This window comes from Pongo pygmaeus, chromosome Y, assembly GCF_028885625.2.
Source record: "Pongo pygmaeus isolate AG05252 chromosome Y, NHGRI_mPonPyg2-v2.0_pri, whole genome shotgun sequence".
NCBI classification, from domain to species: Eukaryota; Metazoa; Chordata; class Mammalia; order Primates; family Hominidae; genus Pongo; species Pongo pygmaeus.
Window position 1 is genome coordinate 32478346 of NC_072397.2, and position 9845 is coordinate 32488190.

The window sequence follows — 9845 nt, forward strand, 5'->3', positions numbered from 1 at the left end:
AAGTCCTTATAGACCTACAAAGGGACTTACACTACTACAGAATAATAATGGGAGACTTTAACACCGCACTGTCAATATTAGACAGATCAACGAGGCAGAAAGTTAACAAGGATATCCAGGACCTGAACTCAGCTCTGCAACAAACAGGCCTAATAGACATCTATGGAACTCTCCACCCGAAATCATATGCATTCTTCTCAGCACCATATCACACTTATTCTAAAATTGACCACATAATAGGAAATAAAGCACTACTAAGCAAATGTAAAACAATAGAAATCACAACAAACTGTCTGCCAGACCACACTGCAATCAAATTACAACCCAGCATTAAGAAATTCACTCAAAACTACAGAACTACATGTAAACTGAACAACTTGTTCCCGAATGACTGCTGGGTAAATAACGAAATGAAGGCAGAAAAACAGATGTTCTTTGAAGCCAATGTGAACAAAGACACAACATACCATAATCTCTGGACACATTTAAAACAGTGTGTAGAGAGAAATTTATGGCACTAAAAGCCCACAAGAAAAAGCAGAAAAGATCTAAAATTGACACTCTAACATCACAATCAAAAGAAATAGAGAAGCAAGAGTAAACAAATTCAAAAGCTAGCAGAAGGCAAAAGATAAGGAAGATCAGAGCAGAATTGAGAGAGATAGAAATACAAAAAACCTTTCAAAAAATCAATGAATCCAGGAACTGCTTTTTTTAAAGATAAACAAAATTGATAGATCCCTAGCAAGACAAATAAGGAAGAAAAGATAGAATAATCAAACAGAAGCAATAAAAATGATAAAGAGGAATATCACAAACAGTCCCTCAGACATACAAACTACTATCAGAGAAAACCATAAACACCTCTATGCAAATAAACTAGCAAATCTAGACTAAATGGATAAATTCCTGGACACATACACCCTACAAAAACTAAACCAGGAAGGTGTTGAATCACTGAATAGACCAAAAACAGACTCTGAAATTGAGGCAATAATTAATAGCCTTTCAAACAAAAAAAGTCCAGGACCAGATGGATTCACAGCTGAATTCTACTGGAGGTACAAAGAGGAGCTGGTAGCATTCCTTCTGAAAATATTCCAATCAATAAAAAAAGAAGTAATGCTCCCTAACTCATTTTATAAGGTCACCGTCATCCTGATACTAAGGCCCGGCAGAGACACAACAATAAAAGTTAATTTTAGACCAATAGCCATGATGAGCATTGATGTGAAAATCCTGAGTGCAATACCAGTAAACTGAATCCAGCAGCACATCAAAAAGCTTATCCACAACTATCATGTCATCTTCATCCCTGAAATGTAAATATGGTTGAACTTATGCAATTCAATAAATGTAATCTATCACATAAACAGAACCGACGACAAAAGCCACATGATTATCTCAACAGATACAAAAAAGGCCTCTGACAAAATTCAGTAGTCCTTCATGCTAGAAAACTCTCAATAAACTAGGTATTCATGGAACGTATCTCAAAATAATGAAAGCTACTTATCACAAACCCACAGCCAATATCATACTGAGTGGGCAAATACTGGAAGAATTCCCTTTGAAACCCAGCACAAAACAAAGATGCCCTCTCTCACCACTCCTATTCAACATAGTGTTGGAAGTTCTGCTCAGGGCAATCAGGTAAGAGAAAGAAATAAAGAATATTCAATTAGGAAATGAGGAAGTCAAATTGTCCCTGTTTTCTGATGACATGATTGTATATTGAGAAAACTCCATTGTCTCAGCCCAAAATCTACTTAAGCTGATAAGCAACTTCAGCAAAGTCTCAGGATATGAAATCAGTGTGCAAAAATCACAAGCATTCCTATATACCAATAACAGAGAGCCAAATCATGAGTGAATTCCCATTCGAAATTGCTTCAAAGAGAGTAAAATACCTAGGAATCCAACTGACAAGGGATGTGAGGGACGTCTTCAGGGAGAACTACAAAACACTGCTTAACAAAATAAAAAAGGGCACAAACAAATGGGAGAATATTCTATGATCTTAGATAGGAAGAATCAATAGCTTGAAAATGGCTGTAGTGCCCAAAGTAATTTATACATGCAAAGCCATTCTGATCAAGCTACCGAAGACTTTCTTCAGAGAATTGGAAAAAAAAACTACTTTAAAGTTTATATGGAACCAAAAAAGAAGCCACATTGCCAACACAATCCTAAGCAAAAACAACAAAGCTGGAGGCATCATGCTAACTGACTGGAAACTATACTACAAGGCTATGGTACTGGTACCATACAGCATGGTACTGGTACCAAAACAGATATATTGGTACCAGATATATTGGTACCAGACCAATGGAACAGAAGACAGGCCTCAGAAATAACACCACACATCTGCAATGATCTCATTTTTGACACATCTGACAAAAAGAAGAAATGGGGAAAGGATTCCTTATTTAGCAAATGGTGCTGGGAAAAGTGGCTAGCCATTTTTAGAAAGCTGAAACTGGATCCCTTCCTTACACCTTACATAAAAATTAATTCAAAATGGATTAAATACTTAAATGTTAAACCTAAAACCATACAAACCCTAGAATAAAACTTAGACAATACCATTCAGAACATAGGCATGAGCAAGCACTTCATGACTGAAACACCAAAAGCAATGGCAATAAAAGTGAAAATAGACAAATAGGATCTAATGAAACTAGAGAGCTTCTGCACAGTGAAAGAAACTACCATCAGAGTAAACAGGAAACCTACAGAATGAGAGAAAATTTGGCAATCTACCCATCCAACAAAGAACTAATATCCAGAATCAACAAAGAACACAAAAAAATTTATATGAAAAAAAGTCATCAAAAGGTGGGCAAAGGATAAGAACTGACACTTCTCAAAAGAGGACATCTATGCAGCCAACAGGTGCAGTGAAAAATGCTCATCGTCATTGGTCATCAGGGAAATGCAAATGAAAACCAAAATGAGATACCATCTCATGCCTCTTAGAATGGCGATCATTAAAAAGTCAGATGCTGGAGTAGATGTGGAGAAATTGGAATACTTTTACACTGTTGCTGGGAGTAAATTAGTTCAACCACTGTGGAAGACAGTGTGGTGATTCCTCAAGGATCTAAAACTAGAATTACCATTTGATCCCGCAATCCTATTACTGGATATACAACCAAAGGATTATAAATCATGCTGCTATAAAGAAACATGCATACATTTGTTTATTGTGGCACTATTTACAATAGCAAAGGCTTGGAAACAACACAAATGTCCATCAATGATAGACTGGATTAAGAAAATGTGGCACATATACACCACTGAATACTAAGCAGCCATTAAAAAAGATGAGTTTTTGTCTTTTGCAGGGACATGGATAAGCTAGAAACCATCATTCTCAGTAAACTTTCACAAGGACATAAAACCAAACACCACATGTTCTCACTCATAGGTGAGAATGGAATAATGAGATCAGCTGGACACAGGGCAAGGAAAATCACACACCAGGGCCTGTCAGGAAATGGGAGGGGGGGTAGCGATTTGGGGGAGGGATAGCATTAGGAGAAATACCTAATGTAAATTATGTGTTGATGGTTGCAGCAAACCAACATGGCACACGAATACCTATGTATCAAACCTTCACACTGTAGACATGTACCCTAGAAATTAAAGTATAATAAAAATTTAAAAATAAATAAATAAATAAAAATGCATCCTATTATGTTCATTTCATGTGTACAACATATACTATGGGATACCTATTGCTATTTCAAAGGCTACCATACTAGAGCAAATTAACATATTTCTAATCTCACATAGTTACTCCTATAGTTTGGATATTTGCTTTTACAAACTTTATGCTGAAATTTGATCCCCAGTGTTGGAGGAAAGGTTGAGTGGGAGATGCTCAGGTCTTGGGGGTGGATACTTTTTGAAGAGTTTAGTGTCATTCTTGTGATAAGGAGGGAGATCTTTTTTTATTAGCCTTTGAGAACTCATTAAGAAAAAAAAGCCTGGCACCGCCCTCCCTTCTGTTGCATATATGTGACTATAAATATTTCTCTTTCTGTGTCTGGTTTATTTCACTTAGCATAGTTACCCCCAAGCTCCTCCATGGTGGGGCAAATGGCAAGATCTCATACTTGCTTAGGGCTAAATAATATTTCTTTGTACTGGACAATAAGGTTGTTTCCATATTTAGCTATTGTTAATAATGCTGCAATGAACATGAGAGTGCAAATATCTCTATGAGGTAGGGATTTCCTTTGGTTATATGTCTAAAGGAAGAGTTGTTGAGGCATAAGTGGCTTTATTTTTAATTTTCTGGAAACCTCCATACCGATTTTTATAATTGCTACACATTACCAACAACACTGTACATGAGTTTCATTTTCAATACATCCTAGCCAATCTTTGTGATCTTTTGAGTTTTTAATAATAGCTATCCTGATGTGGGTTATGTAACGTCTCAAAGTATCTTTGATTTAATTTTTTTCTGATGATTAATGATGTTGAAAAGTTTTTAAATACCTGTTGCCCATTTTTACATGTTCCTTGGAGAAATGTCAATTCTGAGCTTTTGCTCAGCTTTTAATATGTTTATTTGTTTTGCTACTGTTGAGTTGTACAATGTCGGGGAAAACAGTCTCACAACACCCCGCAGGTACCTTGAGTCTGGGGGAGACAAAGGAGATAGAAAGAGAGAGAATAAGCATTTAAAATGCTGGTCCAGGGGGCCTGAGCATCGGAGGCTTGTTCACGGCCCAAAGTTGTCAGGCTCCACCTAATTTAGTGGTTTACAAGTTCTTTGTTCTTAGGGTAGATGGGAGGGGGAGGAAGGAATGAGGAAAATGATTAATCAGTGAAGGAGAACTCCTCAGTCATTGAGTAAGATGTATAGCACTGGCGATTTCTGTGAATTCCCTTGAGCAAAGGCGGGTGGCTAAACTACTTAAGATCTTTAACTTATCAGAACTGAAATGGGTGGGAACAGGTTTCAGGAAGAGCCAAGACGTTTGATTATACTCCACTGCTTCAAGGGAGTGTTATCTCCCTGAGCAACCAGTGGAATGTGCTGTGCGGTTGTGCTCTCAGGGAAAAAGACATGAAGGCAGTAAGGAGATTTTTCTCCTCAGAAGCCACCCATGGCTCCCCATGGGTGTCTCACACAGGGGAGATCAAATCAACTGGCACCCCAGAAACTTTCTTTCCCACATACAATTTTTTCATAAACTTTAGATCTTAACCCATCATCAGATATATAGCTTGAAAATATTTTCCCCAATATTTAGGCTATTGTATTTGGTCGATTGATTCCTTTTTCATTTGATGTAGTCTTGCTTATTTGTTTTTGTTTATGTGGACTGAGTTTTTAATATGGTATTCAAAATAATTATTATCAAGGCCATCGTTCATGAGCTTTTTTCTGTGTTCTCTTCTAGGTGTTTTAGAGGTTGCAGTCTTACATTTAGGATTTTTCAACTCATCTTCATTTGATTTTTGTGTATGATGTAAAATGTGGATCCAATTTTTTTCTTTTGCATGTGGAAATCTAGTTTTCCCAGCACTACTCATAGAAAACATGATCCCTCTTCTCATTTTATGATTTTGCTGTAGATTTCAAAAACTAATTGACTACATATGCTTGGATGTTCTGTTCTGTTCCTTTGGTCATGATTCTGTGTTCATGCCAATTTCAAATAAGGTCATGTGATTCTTCCTACTTCTTTTTTGTTTCTCAAGAATTGTTTTCACAATTTATGGCTCTCTATATAGCTATACAAGTTTTATATTTTGTTTTCTATTTCTGTGAAGAATGCCATTGAAATTTTGTTGGATCGCATTGAATCTGTGTATTGATTTTGATGCTATAAATATTTTAACAATATTAACTCTCCCAATCCATAAGCATAGACAATCTTTCCATTTATTTTTGTCTTCTTAAATTGCTTTTAACAATGTCTCATAGTTTTCAATGGAGAGATCTTTTACTTTCTGGTTACCTTTTTTTAAGTATTTAATTTCTTTGATATGCTTATAAGTCAGATGAGTGTCTTGAATTCTTTTTCAGTTAGGTAATTATTTGTACAATGATGTTACCAAATTCGTTCATTGGTTCTAACAGTTTCTTAAATAGAATATTTGAACTGTCTTTACATATAGGAGCTTGTCATCTGCAAAGAGAGACAACTTTACTTATTTCTTTATAATTTGGCTGCCTTTGTTTTTTTCTCATCAGATGTTTATGTTCCCTATTTGATTTGTTTCTGTTTTAATTATTATTTTATTAATTGTGCTAATTTTGAATTTAGATGTTTTTCCTTCTAGTTTCTTAGATACAATGAGATGTTGCTTATTTGGTATGTTTTTTTTTTTAATGTATGCATTTATTGTTGTAATTTTCCATCATAATTCTGCTTCACTGCACACCATAGGTATAGGTATGTTGAGTTTCCTCTATTATTTGCCTCAAGATATTTATGAATTTTTCTTTTCATTTTTCATTTCATCAATTCATTATTCAGGACAATGTTTTAAAAATGCCATGTAGGCTGGGGGGTGGTGGGTCATGCCTGTAATCTCAGCACTTTGGGAGGCCGAGTTGGGCAGATCATGAGGTCAGGAGATCGTGACCACCTTGACTAACATGGTGAAATTCAATCTCTACTAAAAATATGAAAAATTAGCTGGGCGTGGTGGCAAGTGCCTTTTGTGCTAGCTACTTGGGAGACTGGAGAAGGACTATGGCGTGAACCTGGGAGGCAGAGCTTGCAATGAGCCTAGATTGTGCCACTGCACTGCATCCTGGGCAACAAAGCGAGACTCTGTCTCAAAAAAAAAAAAATGTTCATTATTTGCGATTTTTTTTTTTTAAGATTTCTCTTCTTACTGATTTTTGGTTTGCTACCATGACGGTCTGAAAAAATACTCACTATATTTTTAGCCATTTTAATTTGTTAAGACTTGTTTTATGGCCTTGCATATGGTCTATCTTACAGAATCCTCTAGGCGTGTTACAGCAAAATATATATTCGGCTTCTACACGATGAAAAGTTCTGTATATGTCTGTGGGTTCATTTAGCTAAAACTACAATTCAAGTCTGGCATTTTCTTATTAATTTTCTGCCGAGTTTGTCTGTTCCTTGTTTTAATTGAGGTACTGAAATTTCCTACAACTATTTTATTGCCATTTTTCTCTTCATTTCTATTTATATTTGCTTTAAATATTTAGGTGCTCCAATGTTGAGTGCAGATTTATATATATAACTGTTATAACCTTTTGATGAATTGGTTGCTTTATTATTAAATGATGACCTTCTTGGTCTTATGACAGGTTTTGAATTGAAATCTCTTTTATAGATAGGAGTATAGCCACTCCAAATTTTTTATTACCATTTGCATAGCAGTATCTTCTTCAATTCCTTCACTTTCAGCCCATGTTTGTCCTTAAAGATTAAGTGGGTCTCATAGGTAACATGTTGTTGAATTCCATTTTTAAAATCCATTTGGTCACTCCACAACTTTTAATTGCATAATTTAATTCATTTGCATTCAAGATAATTATTGATAAGTTCTTACTACTGTTATCTTGTTAGTTGTTTCTGATTGAGTCATACATCATTTTTTCCTTTCTTCCTCCCATGTCTGCTTTTAAATGTTTAGCATTTAAATAATTTCAGTCGTGATAAGCTTTGATTGCTTTGTTTTTATCATTAGTGTTGCTGCTGTAGTTTTTGATGGTCTTCAAAGGCTCAGAGAAAACATCTTATACTTAATTATCAACTAGCTTAAGCTGACAACTTTTGTCATATAAAAACTATAGACATTTACCCTCTGTTCCAATTATGTTTTTGATGTCACAATTTATGTCTTTTAATACAGTGTCTTCCTTAAAATCCTATTGGTGACAAGTCTTTTGCTGAATGATTTCAAGCTCCTCCTTTTTTTGTTTATTTTCCCTTAGTGCTTTTAGAATTTTCTTTATTTCTCAACCTTTGAGAGTTTGATTCTTTTTTTGGCAGCACTTTTATTTTTCTTACACAGTGATGTGTTGCTGAGTCCTAACGTTCTCATATAACAGTAGAAACAAAAATTTGTTATCATGTCTTTAAAGAATCTAGAATATCATACAAAAAAACTTACATAAATTAAAAGGATGAATACATTTACAGGTGTAAATGCAAACTGCTTTCAACTCAAGGCAAGTGACAGCCCACGGTGTTCTGGCAAAAAACATCAGCTAAGAAAGGAAACTGGGTCCTATGGCTTGGGCTTTTCAACCGTGACAGAGAGGCAGGACAGAAGCAACTAAGTCAGGAGTCCTTGCTAGCCGCTAGAGAAATCCCAGAACACTCAGCCCTGATACATTAATACCCTGCACAGATCAGAGACTGCTGACCATGCAGATTCACCAAGCCACAGGCTTGTCTTCCACAAGCACGTTCTTACCTCAGTCATGAAGTGACCAAGCCACGTGCACTAAAGTTTGAGCTCAAAGATATGTACACTGTATTAAACAAATACCAAGGGGAACAACTAACTTGAATACAAGGTCAAAATCAGCAACAAGTTCTATGATCCAGTGCTGATGATATCAGATACAAGCTTCAAAGACAATTTCTTTTCAAAGGCTTATTCCAGTTTCATGAGGCTAGCATGAGGTGTATGCATTTGCTAAGGGCAAATTTATACTTCTTCTGTATTAACCTATGCAGCAAATGCTACACATCTGCTCAGTCCATTTAGAAGCATTTGTGGTGGACGATGGAGGGTCCCAACTCATCATACTCCTGCTTGCTAATCCACATCTGCTGGAAGGTGGACAGTGAGGCCACGATGGAGCCACCAATCCAAACTGAGTACTTGTGCTCTGGTGGTGCAATGATCTTAATCCTCATATTGCTGGGCACCAGGGCAGTGATCTCCTAATGCATTCTGTCAGCAATGCCTGGGTACACGGTGGTGCTGCCAGATAGTACCATGTTGGCATACAGGTCTTTGCAGAGGTCCACGTCACACTTCATGATGGAGTTGAAGGTGGTCTCGCAGATGTTGCAAGATTCCATGCCCAGAAGGGAAGGCTGGAACAGCACCTCTGGACACTGGAACCACTCATTGTCAATGGTGATGACCTGACCATTGAGCAGTTCATAGCTTTTCTCCAGAGAAGAGGAGAATGTGGCAGTGGCCATCTCCTGCTTGAAGTTCAGGGAGATCTAGCATAGCTTCTCCTTGATGTCGTGCATGATTTCCCACTTGGGTGTGGTGGTGAAGCTGTAGCCTAGCTTGTTGAGGATCTTCATGAAGTTCTCAGTCAAGTCCCAGCCAACCAGATCCAGATGCAGGATGGCATGAGGAAGGGATTAGATCTCCCAGAAGGGCACCGTGTTGGTGACCCTGTGTCCAGAGTCCATGAAAATGCCAGTGATACACCCAAAGTCATAGAGGGACAGCTCATCTCGGATGGCCGCATACATGGCTGGGGTGTTGAAGGTCTGAAACATAATCTGAGTCATCTTCTCTCTGTTCGCCTTGGGATTCAGGGGTTCCTTGGTTAGCAGCACTGGCTGCTCCTCTGGGGCCCCATGCAGCTCATTGTAGAAGTGGTGCCAGATCTTCTCCATGTTGTCCCAGTTGGTGACGATGTCATGCTTGATGGAGTACTTCAGGGTCAGGATGCTGCGTTTCCTCTGGGCTTCCTTGCCCACTTAGGAGTCCTTCTGGCCCATGTCCACCATCACGCTCTGGTGTCAGGGGCAACCCACAATGGAGGGAAACATGGCTCGGGGAATGCTGTCCCTAGCAAAGCCAGTTTTGCACATGCCAGAGCCATTGTCAATGACCAGCATGGCGATCACTTCTTCTAT

At 37.6% G+C, this 9845-nt stretch overlaps 1 pseudogene; it reads right to left on the reverse strand.

Annotated features, from left to right (window-relative positions):
* Window positions 1-8720: 8720 nt before the first annotated feature.
* On the reverse strand, window positions 8721-9845 carry LOC129025956 (actin, cytoplasmic 2-like; annotated as a pseudogene).